The 15,282-nt window shown below is 37.5% G+C and overlaps 1 protein-coding gene across 2 annotated transcripts in view; it reads right to left on the bottom strand.

Annotated features, from left to right (window-relative positions):
- TRAPPC10 (trafficking protein particle complex subunit 10) overlaps positions 1–15,282 on the bottom strand; it is a 102,369-nt gene that overhangs the window by 70,301 nt on the left and 16,786 nt on the right. Inside the window, exon 2 of one of the 2 annotated variants that reach the window (XM_074214008.1) lies at positions 2,286–2,382. The exons of the other annotated variant lie outside the window; for it this stretch is intronic. The gene's annotated coding sequence lies outside the window, so the exon portion shown is untranslated. The remainder of the gene's footprint in view (positions 1–2,285; positions 2,383–15,282) is intronic. 2 annotated transcript variants of the gene reach the window in all.

The following is a 15,282-nucleotide window of genomic DNA, read 5'->3' as shown; positions in this document are numbered from 1 at the left end:
TGCTATCTACACAAAATTTTCATTAAATTTTTCTATACAAGATTTCAAAACATCCTTCACAATGATTTTTACTCATAAGTCCTTCACATTAACTATCAGAAAGTCTCATCACACCTGACTTTTAATTAACAATATTTATCATGAATAGTTTCCAAAACTTTTAAAAGTCTAAATTACAAAATGAGCAGGCAAAATTTAAATAGTTCTTTTAAAATTCATGCTAAGATCTCAAAAGACTCAATAAAAATTGAGTTCTTGGAGTTTGTTAACTAAAAGCCATGACTCCACAAGATATGGTCAAAACTTGATTTATTATGAAAGAAGTGCACATGCATGTGGGAACTCTTTATAATAAGGAGATTCATAGTGCAGTCAAAAACTTGAATATTTTTGGGTTACAAAAAGGGATGGAGGTGGTGGTGGTCTCATGAGTGGGAGAGGTGGAAGGTTAGCCTCTCCCAAAAGTGAGTGTGACATGGGAGGAGGGGGGAGCAGTAGGGGAACAAAAAAAGACTAGTTCCCTCCTAAAGAGGAAGAGATGGGCAGACAAAAGTAGGGAGAGCAAGGAAGTGAGATGACAAAAGCAGCATTATTTTTCCCTTGCTGGACCATGAAGATTTGATGGTCTATTTATCTACAAGGGTCTTGGTTGCAAGTTTATCAGTCTGGTCTAGTTTTGGAGTTGGATCAACTTTTAAGGACACGGTAGGAAATGATGATGGGGGAGGGAGGCATAAATGGGGGAGGGAAGAGGAAGAGTCTTTATTCCTGACTTTTTCAGGGCCTCCTGCATAACACAGTTCTATTGTTTCTGAAAAATATAACAACTCAAGAATTCAGGGTGCCCCTTCTGTAAGTAGAATTTAATTTAGATACAAAAAGAAAAAGTAACAACTTATCTAGAACCAAGGCATCCTTTTTTTTTTAAAACAAAAGTCAATTTATACTCCATTTATTTTAATTAATAGAACACTTAAGTTTCTCTTTCTCTTGTGGGGTGGAAAAGAGTAGGTGAGAAAGGAAATAATCAAAAAAGCTATTGGTGATGAAGTCTTTGGCCAGTAATAGGATTTTCAAGGCTCTTTTAAACAATACTAACTGTAGTTAAATAAATTGAAGAAAGTTATGTCAAGGATTTATATTTAGTCAACAAAGAATCCAGTTTTTAAAATCTGCTTAAGGAGAAAAACTAAAGAGCCTATTATTTACAAAGTCATTAGTAATTAAAATCAGCATGAAAAAAGAGAAGACTATAAAATTATTTCTAAAATAAATAAGATTTGGGGCCCCAAAAATATAATAGTTCACAAAGTGCAACTAGGTGGCAGAGCAGATAAAGAATACAGACCTGGAATTAAATCTGACCTCAGACATGTACTAGATGTGTAACCCTGGACAAGTCACTAAACTGTTTATGCCAGTTTCCTTTTCTGTAAAATGGGGATAACATTATTAACCTAACTTGTGGGGTTGTTGAGATCAAATTAGATAATAATTATAAAATGCTTCATCCAGTGCCTAGCACCTGTAGCAATATAAAATTCTAAGTCATCATCATCAACATCATCAATAGATTGAAATTTGCAAAGCATTTTGGTTATGCAACAAATGAGCTGTTATATAAGATGCTTTAGCAATATGGAAATGAATTATAACTTAAGTAGTAATAAAACTTTAACAAGTCTAAGTTTTAAAAGGAAAAAAGTATATGATAAATCAAATAATTTGTAAAACTAATCTTAGCAGCTCTCTCTGACCCGAGACTTAATGATTAAATCTTACAAAATAGTAAGTAGGTATGGATAAATCCATTGAATTGTATGCTAAAGGTTTTGTCACATCATACATTATATGTGGTCCATCAACTATGACAAAAACTGAGTTCCCAAAATTTTATTTATAAATTTGAGAGTTATTCTGTAACTACAGCACATAATAAAGTAAAAAATAATAAGATAAAGGAATTATTTTAAAGTGTTTCATAAATGCCAAAGCTCCACAAAAATAAAGAAGCAAGCCCCATGAACCTATTACATATTATCTCACTATGGAACATTACATAAGAGCTCATTTTTCTTTAAACTTCGAATCTCATCAAGTTTCCCATTTAAGGAAGGGGGAAAACAGGAGGAAAGAATACTATCATACTAATCTTAGAATCCCCAAAATGTCCAGTTGTCTTCTGCTTCTTTTATTATCCCAATCCAACCTCTTCCAATTTACCATCCAATTTTCTCCTCCCCAAACCCTCTTTTTTAAAATTATTGGCTATTTTGTCAAAATACCTTTTTATCAAGGTGATCTAATAGAAAGAACACTGGACTTGGCATCAGAAGTTCCTGTTCAAGCCTCTCAACCTCTTTGAGCCTTAAGTTTCCTCATCTGTAAAATGGAGATAGAAATATTTACACCTCTGACATTGCTGGGCTGTGTGAGGAGAGTGCTCCTCATAAACCTTAAAATTCTGGAGAACAAAGTCAAAACATGTAATGTGCTTTATAATCAAAAGCACTATGTAAGTATATGAATGATTATTATTCTCTATTCTATCCTATCTATGAATGCTTTCTTCAACCCCAAGGCATGTAAAAATATCCAATAATTCCTATTCTATTAACCAGATCATAATCCAATAAGCTTTTAAGTTTTAATGTAACTCCCATATATTTTTCCCATTATTTTTCTAGACAAGAAATTAACAATTCAATTTTCATCAATGTCATATACTTGTTTGTATAGTTCCTATAGAGATGAGAACCTTTTTTTCTGACAAAGTCTATTTAAAATATCACTCGCAGGTCATACAAAATCATCACCTTAAAAATCCAAACCCTAAAAAGCAACTAGATTTGTTGAATTTTGAGTCCCACCTGCAGTAGCCTTGACAGTGCCTGACCAAATGATTTTGCATGCCTTATTCATTTGGCCAGGCACTGCCGAAGCTACTGTTCCTATCCCTGTACCTGAGTTATTGTATATATTTGTATATATTTCACTTCTCATCATCTCAATATATAGCTCTTTATGTGAAGATTTCATTAAATTCCTTTTTGATTATAATTATTTCCAATCTTCTCACCTATCCCTTAAATAAGTTAGAAAATTCCAGAGTGCACAAAAAAGCATTTTTTTTTCTCTGTGGAGTTCAAGTCTGTGATCTCTTTTATTAAAAAAGTAAATGACAAGCACATGTTTACAGAGCTTTCATTTCTTTGTCCACAAAATAACAGAAATGGAACCAATAGTCTCTTGGGTCACTTTTCAAATTCAAAGTGACCTGTCATGGTTTGTTTTCCACTAACATATTCTTACAAGTATCATGTTTAGGCAGGAGGTACAAAGAAATTTTAGACAAAAATCAAATATACAAACTTGTTAATTACATACTCTGTTCAAAAAAAATAAATAAATAGCATTGTCATGGCTCCTTAAGATTTGCAAAGAGTTTACAAGTATTTTTATTTTCACAAACCTGGAGGTAGACGCTATTATTTTCATATGCTGTCTGCCTGAAGCAGACAAAGGTTAAATAACTCATCCAGGGTCACAAATCTAAATGTCTAAGACTGAACTGAACTTATGTCTGCCTCTTATGGCCTGACACTAGGCCCAATATTCTATCCATTGGACTACCTAGCTGAAGTGGCCAAACAAAGGAATAAAAAAATCAGTCAAAAACTGATAATTACTGCTGTGGGCACTCAAAGAAAGAACCCTAAATGACTGAAGAAAGCTTCACCGAAGAGGCTAGACTTGAATTGGGCATTCAAAAGGATAAAAATTTGAGCAGTCAAAAAGGAAGATAGAGAGTATCCTTGGGAAGGGTCACATGAAGAACAAACTGAGGATGAATGAACAAAACATTAAAGAGACAGTGCCTAGACAAGTTTGATTCAGTCACTTAGGTATTAAAATATTGGAAAAAAAATTAGAAAAAGTTATGTGCTTGAATGTTTAAAAGTTTTATTTATGCCTTCTGTTTTGTAGACAGAGATCATTTCTCAGTAAAGTGAATCTCATCTACCCATTCCATACATTTAAAGAAAAAAGTTAGATAGTGGAGAAAAGGCAGAAATTTACCTGACCTCTCTCAAATTTCACTCCAAATTCAAGTAATACCCCCCAAAATGAATTCTGGAGTGGCAGAAGCAACAAAAAGACAGGGGTGAAACAATTTTCTAGCCTAATACAAGTTAGAACGTAAGAGTGTAGCAAAGTCCTGTGCAGGTTATGCCCTGGAAAGCCAGGAGTAGACCTTCAGAGCAACTGAATCCATAGTACCAGTTTCTACAGCTCTCTCAGTTCAGAAATGGAAAGGCCGGGGTGGGGGTAGGGGGGACATAGGGTATCACACAACTGGTCAAAAGGAGATTACAAGCATTCCTTTGCTAATACTAGGCACAGGATCTTTTTGCATGGCCTACATATGTATCCAGGTCATCCCAGACCTTGCAGGCCAGGTGATTGAGTTAAAAAGAGTGCTTATGGTTTCTCACAGATGAGAGCACAGGTCAAGAAAATAAGGAATAAATACATGTCTCCTTAGATCATATCAGTTTGGAAGAACTGAAAACTTATAAATGCCTCTAGAACTAGCTCTGAAAACAGCTATACCAAAAACCTGAAACTTAGGAGAGTGCCCCCTCAACCCTTGGGTCAGAACCCAATTTTAACATAAAGTCTAATGTCAAGAAATAGAATGGAAAAATGAGCAAGCAACAAAAAAGGAACTTGACTATACAAAGTTATTACAGTGACAAGAAAAAAAAACTCAGAAAATAAAAATATCAAAACAGTTACATGTAAAGTCTCAAAGAAAAATGTGAATTGGTTGCAGGCTCAAAAAGAATTCTTGGAAAAGTCACAAAAGATTTTAAAAATCAGAGAAATAGAGGAAGAATTGGGAAAAGAAATAAGAATGACATAAGAAAATCATGAAAAAAAGGTAACAGTTTGGTAAAGGAGGCACAAAAACATTGAAGAAATACCTTAAAAATAATGATAATAATGTTTGTACTTCATTTTCAAAGACTACAACATCAGGGAGATGATGCCATAACAAGTATGTGAACTGGATTTGAATAGGGGCAGTAAGGGGGGGGGGGGCTGTGCTAAGCCATTAGTCTTACTTTCTCCTCCATAGTCAACTGGTCCAGTGGTCAAATATGAATCAGGATGAATGGGAGATGGCCCTGGAAGTAAGGCAATCAGGGTTAAGTGACTGAAGCTGGATTTGAACTCCTGTCCTCCTGATTCCAAGACCAGTGCACCATCCACTGCACCACCTAACTGCCTAACCTTAAAAACAGAACAGATAAAATGGTAAAAGAAACACAAAAATTCAATGAAGGGAAAACACTCCTTAAAAGAAGAACTGGCACCATGGAAAAAGAAAAAATTTCACTGAAGAAAAGAACTACCTAAAAAGTAGAATTGGCCAAATAGAAAAGGAAGTTCAAAAGCTCATTGAAGAAAATAATTCCTTAAAGATTAGACCAATAAAAGAAAGATCTCTCCAGAAGAAAAGAATAAGATGGAAATATCACAAGTTTAAAGAGGGTGGCATTTCTAGTGATTTAGAATAACAATAAGAGATAAAGAAATATCTAGTCCTTCAAAGGTCAGAAATCAGATAAGGTAAAAGCATTCAACAATATAATTATGAGAATTGTCAAATGTCTCCTCTGCTCAAGAAAAAAAGTGGCTCTTTATTGTCTCTAAAATATGCTAGAACATAAAATAAAATATACTTAAGTATATATTAAAATATATTTAAGAGAATTTAAATATTTGAAGCTGTTCAGTACCTGACTCCAACTATTTTCCCCTCAAATATATTTAATTGTAGACATATGAGCCTGTTTGTTATGCTCAATATAATATTCCATTGCCTCACTTTACAGAATCCCTAATTTCTTTCAAAACATTTCAGATACCACTGAAACTACCATTAGTGACTTCTTCCCAAAATTACATTGTGCTATTCTTTACATAATTGTGCATGTTGACAACTGTATCTACCATTTCCCCTTGGAAGAATCAAAGTTCCTTTTGAAGACAAGGAGCTGCTTCACTTTAATTTCTGGACACCCAAAATCTAATATAAAATATGTGACTTAAAAAATTCTTGTTAGGTTGAACTGAATTAAAAGACAAGATAGTACAAAATCTCAATAGATTCTCTGAAGAAACAAGTAGTGTAGGAAGGATAAAAAATGTAGAGTCCATCTTTCTCCCCAATCCACCATCATTTCAAAGTTCCTGATTTTTCTTGAAGTCAGCATCATCCTTCCAGTTGCCTGTAAGGTTTGCAACTTTTGACTTACCAATCTCTCTCATTCCAAATATCTAAAGAGCTGTCAATTCTTGTAATACAACATCTCTTGCACTGGTCCCTTTCTCTGAACTCCCCAGTTATCACCTTAGTTTAAGCCCTTATCACCTCTTCTCAGTAATTTCTATGCTAGCCTCCTAAAATATCTGCCTGACTCAAGTCTCTCTCCATTCTAATCCATCATTAAACAACTGCTAAAGTGATTTTTCTAAAGTGAAAATCTGATTCCCATAAGATTCCCAGGCTCAATAAACTCACACTATTATCTCTAAAATAAAAAAAGGCTAAATTTACTAATTTGGGTTCCTCAAACACATTATATTCCTCCTCCCACATCCATGTCTCTGCAAAGGCTTTCTTCCTGCCACTAAAGTATTCCTCTAAATTCTGCCTCTTAAAATCCCTCCATTACCTTTTTTTTAAAATTTTATTTATTTAAGGCATTGAGGTTAAGTGACTTGCCCAAGGTCACACAACCAGGCAATTATTAAGTGTATGAGGCCACATTTGAACTCAGGTACTCTTGACTGACTCCAGGGCTGGTGCTCTATCCACTGCAACATCTAGCTGACCTCCCCCCACCATTACTTTTTGATTTTTAGGCTTTTGCAAGGCAAACTGGGGTTAAGTGGCTTGCCCAAGGCGACACAGCTAGGTAATTATTAAGTGTCTGAGACCATATTTGAACCCAGGTACTCCTGACTCCAGGGCCATGCTTTATCCACTGCACCACCTAGCTGCCCCCCCCATTAGTTTTAAAACTCATTGCAGGGGGGCGGAGCCAAGATGGTGACAAGAGCTGATCATGTCTTAGGTGCTCTCTCATAAAACTTCTAAACTAAGGACTCTAACTAAATTTTCAAGAGACAGAACCCACACAAGGACCCAGTGAGGCAGTTATCCTACTCAAGCCAACCTGGAAAAGAGCAGAAAGGCTCTGCTCCCCAGGGTTGGAGGGGCAGCCCACCAGACCGAAAGAACTTCAGCCTGGGAACCCCACTCAAAGTAGTGGGGGAGTTTCCTGAGCTACACCCTGGGGAGCACTGGGCACAAATTGGGGGGGACAGTGGGGGGGGACCTCTGCCAGAGCATGCACATGAAGCCCAACCCTCAGGGCACACAGGGAGCAGCTTGGTCAAGGCAGTCCAAATCCAGGAAACAGAACCAGGCAGAGAAGGAGCCCCCAGGGCATGAGCCCATTGAAACTAGGGAGGTGAGTAAAGGGAGAGACTGCAGAGCTCTGTCCTCTGCCCCTGGAACAGGACTCTGGGGTTCTGACCACATTCAGATCATGATTGCAGTCTAGGCCCCCCCATAAAAGACCAGCCCCCCCCCCCCACCTCAGCCCCGTGGCAGAGGGAGGTGCTTATGGTCATTCACAGACCAGGAGGGAGGACAGAGCCTCACACACTGAGACCCTTGTGGGAGTGTCCCAAAAGCTCAGGAAGTACCCCCAAAACAGGCTTAGGCTGGGAAAATGAGCAAGCAGAGAAACAAGAGGAACACCATTGAGAAATATTTTGCATATGAGCCCAAGAAGGATCAAAACACTCAGTCTGAAGATGAAGAAGCACAAGCATCTAAAGATTCCAAGAGAAACAGAAATTGGGCTCAGGCTATAACAGAGCTCAAAAAAGACTTTGAAAATCAAATGGGGAGTTAGAAGAAAAACTGGTAAAAGAAATGAGAGAGATGCAGGAAAAACATGAAAATGAAGTCAGCAGCTTAGTCAAGGAAATCCAAAAAAATGCTGAAGAAAATAGCATGCTAAAAACCAGCTTAGGTCAAATGGATAAAACAGTTCAAAAAAGTTATTGAAGAGAAGAATGCTTTACAAAGAAAAATTGGCCAGATGGGAAAAGAGATAAGAAAACTCTGAGGAAAATACATCCTTCAAACAAAGAATAGAACTCAGGGAGATTGATGAATTTACAAGAAATCAGGACTCAATACTTCAAAACCAAAAAAAGTAAAAAATTAGAAGAAAATGTGAAACATCTCATTGAAAAAACAACTGATATGGAAAACAGCTTTAGGAAAGATAATTTAAAAATTATTGGAATACCTGAAAGTCATGATCAGGAAAAGAGCCTTGACATCATTTTCAAAGAATTACTACAGGAAAATTGCCCTGATTTCCTAGAAGCAGAGGGCAAAATAGAAATGGAGAGAATCCATAGACCCCACCTCCCTGGAGAAAGAGAACCCAAAAAACCAACCCCTAGGAATATTATAGCCAAGTTCCAGAACTCCCAAGTCAAAGAGAAAATATTGCAAGCAGCCAGAAAGACCCAATTCAAATACCGTGGAGCTGCAATCAGGATCACACAGGACTTAGCAGCAACTACATAAAAGCTCGTAGGGCTTGGAATATAATATACCAGGAGGCAAAAGAGCTTAGAATGCAACTGAGAATCAACTACCCAGCAAAACTAAATGTCCTCTTCCAGGGAAAAAGATGGACTTTCAATGAACCAGGGGAATTTCAAATGTTCCTGTTAAAATGGCTAGAGCTGAACAGAAAATTTGATCTTCAAATACAGGACTCAGGTGAAGCATGGAGATTGGAGGAGAAGGGGGAAATATGAGGATTTAATGATGATGAACTGCATGTATTCCTGCATAGAAAAATGACACTAATAATACTCATATGAACCTTCTCAGTTAATATAGCAGGTAGAAGGAGCTTTTATAGTTGAAGCACAGAAGAAAGCTGAATTTGAAGATAAAATATGCTGTAAAAAATGGAGTCAATAGAAAAAAGGGAAATGTAAAGGGACAAAGAAAAAGGAGAGGGGGAAATAGGTCAAGATATTTCATATAATAAGATTTTTCTTTATTACAATGAGCTATTGCAATAATATGGAAGGGGGGAAGGCAAGGAGGAATGAGGGAATCTTTGCTCTCATCAGAGGTGGTTAGGAGAGGAAACAGCATATATATTCAATGGGGTACAGACATCTAGAGTAAGAAGGAGAGAAGGGGGACAGGGGGGAAGGGGTTTGGATGTGAATGATGGAGAGGATGGACCATGGGTGGAAGAGTGGGCAGATATAACACATTTCCTTTTTAACTTCTTGCAAAGGGCTGGGATTGGATGGCCTGCCCAGGACCACAGGGCCAGGTGGATTATGGGCCTAAGGGGAGGTATGGGGGCTCAGGGCCTCTTGGCCCCAGGGCCAGGGATCTGTCTGCCGAGCCAGTCAACGACCCTACAGCAGAGTCAAAGTGAAAGGAGAGAGAAAATATAGTACATGGTAGTAGAGAAATACAAAAGGAGGGATTTGCTATCAGCAATGGCAATGGTGGAAAAATATGGAAGTAACTTTTGTGATGGACTTATCCTAAAGAATGTGATCCACCCCTGACAGAGGTGGTGGTGTTGGAACACAGACTGAAGCAAATTTCTTCTTCTTATTATTTTGGGAGGGGGTGCAGGGAAAATGGGGCTGGGTGGCCTTCCTGGGGCCACATAGCAGGGTGATCTTTGGGTGTCTGAGGCCGGATTTGTACCCAGGTGCTCCTGGCTCAAGGGCCAATGCTCTGTCCACCACCCAGCCGCCCCTACTATTATTACTATTTTATTTTATTTTGGGTCTTTTGGTTTTTTTTTTCTTTTGGTTTTTTTCAGGGCAGTGGGGTTGGGGTGGCTTGCATGTCACACGGCTAGGTGATTGTTGGGTGTATGGGGCCAGATGTGGGCTCAGGTGCTCATGGCTCCAGGTGCTCCGTCCATTGTGCCACCTGGCCATACCTACAATTATTACTATTTTTTTTATTTTAATTTCTCTCCCCTTTACTTTATTGCTCAAGCAAGTCTATATTTTTTCGGGGAAGGGGGTATTTTGTTTACTCTTAAACAAGAATATTTTATTGATGTATAAAAAACATTTGTACAAAATGAGAATAAGTAAATATTAAATATAAAAAAAACTCATTGCAAGGGGTGGCTAGGTGGCGCAGTGGATAGAGCACTGGCCCTGGAGTCAGGAGTACCTGAGTTCAAATGGGACTCAGACACTTACTTATTACCTAGCTGTGTGGCCTTGGGCAAGCCACTTAACTCCATTGTCTTGCAAAAACCTAAAAAAAAAAAAAAAAGAATAAAACTCATTGCAAATGAATTCTTTCCTTGATCCTTCAGTTGCTAGGACCTCCCTCATAAACAACCTTAAGTTATATATGTATGTGTAAACACACAAATGATAGAATATAGCCTCCCTGATGCAAGGAACTGTTTCACTTTTGTTTTTGTAATTCCAGTGTCCAACATAAGCTAGGTGGCACAGTGGCTAGAACATTGGCCGTAGAATCAGGAGACCTGACTTCAAATCCAAGCTCAGACATTTGACATTTACTAAGCTGTCTGACCCTGGGCAAATCACTTAACCCCAATGTTGTACATCCAGAATTATCATCCAGGCACTCTGATTCATAACTGGCTACTTGGTCCAGACAGGAGAAAAGTGAGATTGGTGACATAGCATAGCATCCCCACACTCAAATTCAATTTATGTGCTTTATCATAATATCACCTCCCTGATATCATGGTCTTCTTCCAATGAAGGAAAACAACCATCTGACAAATAGAAAACATTCAATAAGTACTTGTCAATTGATTGAAATGAAAGAAAAGAGGGGCAGCTAGGTGGCATAGTAGATAAAGCACCGGCCTTGGAGTCAGGAGTACCTGGGTTCAAATCCAGTCTCAGACACTTAATAATTACCTAACTGTGTGGCCTTGGGCAAGCCACTTTACCCCATTTGCCTTGCAAAAACGTAAAGGAAGGAAGGAAGGAAGGAAGGAAGGAAGGAAGGAAGGAAGAAAGAAAGAAAAGGCTGGAATACTAAAAAGTGTTTCAAACCACAAAATTATTCCAACTCCATATATTAGGAAACACTTTAAGCATAATGCAAATTAAGTTCATTTGTAAGCAATTTCTTCCATGACAAATAGCAAAAAGAATTCAGAAAACAGTACTACTTCATAATAATTTGCAAACTGACACTCTTTCTGGGATAGAAGGAACTGTCAGAAGAGAAGGGATATTCGGAACCATCCTTTCTGCCCAAGGCCTTTAAATTCAAGGCTCAAGTATTAAGGCTCATATAGCCAAGAATACAGGCTGAGCAATAGCTGAAGGATATGATGTGGTCACTAATTATTAGAGTTGTTCCATTTCTTTACCAATTTACACATTCAAAACTATGCTGCTACTTCTAGGTTTCTATCCCCTTTTTGTGAGTCATGGACAAAGTTTTTGAGCATTATACCCCTAATTCCATTTTCCCTATGAAGTCTCATTTTTATTGTGCAATTTTGCTTTAACATAATGTTTTAGAATTGCATTATCATGTTAAGAGTAGAACTAACTTTACTGAAAAGCTAAGAAAAATTAGCCTTTATCCCCCCAAAATATCTAGCTTGCAAAATATATAATGTTATAAAAAGCAGGTTACCTTGACTTCAGAAATTTAAATTCATTCTTGTTAATAAAAAAAAGTCCAGGCACGGCTAGGTGGCGCAGTGGATAGAACACTGTCCAGGGAGTCAGCAGTACCTAAGTTCAAATCCCCTCAGACAATTAATAATTACCTAGCTATGTGGCCTTGGGCAAGTCACTTAACCCCATTGTCTTGCAAAAATCTAAAAAAAAAGTCCAAAAGGGGGAAAAAAAATCTTAACTCACAAGTTAATCTAGAACTGAAGTCAAGAAAATAATAGATAACTATTAACATGCAAGACACACATAGTAAATAGGTCATTGAAAGAAAAAAATATCAGAAACTCATATACCATATTTTATGCTAACAAAATAAGAGAATCTAAGTAATTAAGAACAGTTTTTAAAAACTATCAAATACCCAAATGAAAAATATTATAAATAAATAATCTAAATAATCAGATATTGGGGAATGCCCTAAAAGTAACTAAGAAATTATACACAAATCCAATTTACCTTCATCACTTCCAACAGCCAGAAAGATGCTAAATAAACTACAACCAGTACATGGGGGATAGATGTGGAAAGAAAATATCAAAAAACAGAAAGAAAATGAGTACCTTAATGTAAATTGCTAATATACTGTATAAATGCTATGGGATAAGAGGAAAGAAATTCAAAAGAAAATAATCTTTAAATAACTACAGTAGAGTCCCAGAAAATTAGTTTTATTAGGTTCTCAGAATATAGCCATGAGAATCTCAAAACTGGTTGCAAAGCCTAATAAAGGAACTAAAGGTGAGGATGAGTTAAATTAGACTTCTTAAAAGAAAAATTCCAAAGAATTTCATGACTAAGAATGAAAGATAAAAGACATTTGACAAAACAATGGAAGTTTTGAAAAACAAAAATTAAGTGGATCTCAGAAATCCAACACAATAAAAGATAAAATCAAAATGATCAAAACAGGAAAAACAAATGATTTATCTACAAATCAAAGCAGTTGGCCCAGAAAATATGGCTTGAATAAGACTCACTGGTCTTCTAAAAAAAGAAAAACAATACAGAGAACTATATTTTAGTGAATCTCTGGGGGTAAAAAAAGATTTAAGCTACCCAGATACATTGTTCCTAAGAAGAGACTCTCTCAATTAAGCAAATCAGCAATTACTCTGCAACTAATAACTTTAAAGTTGCCATGGGGAACTGAGAGGTTAAGCCCAAGTTTGCTAAACTCATATGAACCCAGACTTACCTTAGAAGTGAGCATGACTCCATGCTCATGGTAATTGTAATTTGATAAAGACAGCCTTAAGCTTGAAAGAAGTGGGTATAGTAGACAGATAAAGAAATACTTTATCTGAGTTCTATATCTTTAAACATAATTTCCAGACACCTGACATATTTAATCATTATTTTTAAATGTTTTCTCACTTTCTCCCATTATTACTGAATAGAAAGACAGATGATTTTTATGGGTTTAGAGGTTTGTTATGATTTGTCCTTCATTCTCAAAGAAAAACATGACATCAGGCAAAGAGGCCAAGAATGATCACTTCCAAAAAAGTAGAGGAAAAAAATTGTTGGGAGGGTAAAGCCTTCAGAGTATCTGAGTGATTAAGGTGGGGAGAAAGAAAAGAAGCAAGGAGCTTCTTTTTCATAGTCCCCTCCACACAAAAAAAAATTATCTGGGAAAGGAAGCCCCTCAGAGTTTCAGTTCAAAACAGAAACAATTGCTATTAGTCACATGGGAGTGATGATCAACTTTAATGGACGTGCTCATACCAATAGGGCAACAATCAGGCACAATTCTGGGGTGTCTGTATCCTAAGAAAGAATTGTGAAGTTTGAACAGAGACCAAGGACTACTGACCTTTAATTAAAAAAAAAAATGCTTTCTTATTATGTAATTCTACTATATCTAATACTATATGTTTCTTCCTTAAGGATATGATTTCTCTCATCACATTCAACTTAGATCAATCCATACTATGGGAATGAAGTAAAGACTAGCAAATTGCCTTCTGTGGGGAGTGGAGGGAGGGAAGCGAGATTGGGGGGGGGGACTGTAAAACTCAAAATAAAACCTTTCTAAAAAATTTTTTTAAAAAAACAATTCTCTCTGAACCACTTAGGACCCAGGGATTAAGTGGGTTTAGACTAAGACCCAATGTTGGACAATCAAAGAGAGCCAGAGTGAGTTTGGGGGCCTGTAAACTCCAAGAAATTTTGCTAAAGCCTCTGGGCAGAGAAGAAAAACTAATGGAGGAGAGGGAAGGAAGAAAGGAAGGCAAGCTTGTAGTCTAATTTGCCAGCAGTGGGTACTGATCCAGATCTGACCACCAGACTCAGATGGCTCTGGAGGAGAAAATGAGGCTAGTGACTTTGCACAGCACGCCCTCACTTAAATCCAACTCAGTTGCATATCCTCATCTTCTTCAAGAACCAATGACAAAAGGGCAGAGCCAAGATGGCAGTGTGAAGGCAGCATTTCCCAAGAACTCTGACCTGCCCCAAAGCCCCCAAAAAACAAAGGATGGCTCTTGCCAAAATTTAGAGGGCAGGACCCACAGAAAGACTGAGTAATACATTTTCCCAGTCCAAGATAACTTAGAAGTTCCCTCAGAAAAGTGTGTTTCACCAGTACCAGGGGTTGGGGAAAAAGTCACGACATAGCCCAGCCCAGAGATCACTGGCAACAGCTTGAAGGGGCAATGAGGGAACTCTGCTGCACCTGGGTGAGTGTGGAGTGAGCAGCACGAGCCTTCAGCCAGCAAGAATCAGGAGAAAGCAGCCTGTACACCCACAGACAGTAAAAGAAGTCTGCAGAGATTTCTCTGCTCTCACTGAGGTAGAACTCTGCTGTTTGCCTACACTCACATATTGCAGTTGGGGTTCCATACTAAATAACCAAGCTGGATCTCTCCTTATAGCTCCAGGGCAGAGGGTAGTGCTGTGTTCATTTACATATCAAAGCACAAGCTAGAGAGCATAAGACCTTGGAAGAATAAAGGTCCCAGTGGGGTGTCCCCCCCCCAAAAAAACCCCAAAGCCTTGGAAGTGCTGTAAATTAGTCTTGGACTGAGGAAATGAGTAAACAACAGAAAAAGAAGAATCTGACCATAGAGAATTACTTTAGTCCCATGGAAGATCAAAATACATACCCAGACGATGACAAAATTGAAGCTTCCATATCCAAAGCCTCCAAGAGAAACAGAAAATGGGCTCAGACTATGGATGAGCTCAAAAAAGACTTTTGAAAAGCAATTAAGGGAAGTGGAGGAGAAATTGGGAGGAGAAATGAGAGCAATGCAGAAAAATCATGAAAACCCAATCAAAAGCTTGGTGAAAGAAATACAAAAAAAACTGAAGAAAATAATATGTTAAAAACCAAGTTTAGGCTTAATGGAAAAAGCAAAACAAAAGGCAAATGAGAAGAATGCCTTAAAAAGCAGAATTGGCCAGCTGGAAAAGGAGATAAAAAAGCTCTCTGAAGAAAATAAC

The sequence above is a fragment of the Macrotis lagotis genome, chromosome 1 (assembly GCF_037893015.1).
Source record: "Macrotis lagotis isolate mMagLag1 chromosome 1, bilby.v1.9.chrom.fasta, whole genome shotgun sequence".
NCBI lineage: Eukaryota > Metazoa > Chordata > Mammalia > Peramelemorphia > Peramelidae > Macrotis > Macrotis lagotis.
Note: the sequence above shows the minus strand (reverse complement) of the source record. Positions and strands in the feature narration are given on the sequence as shown.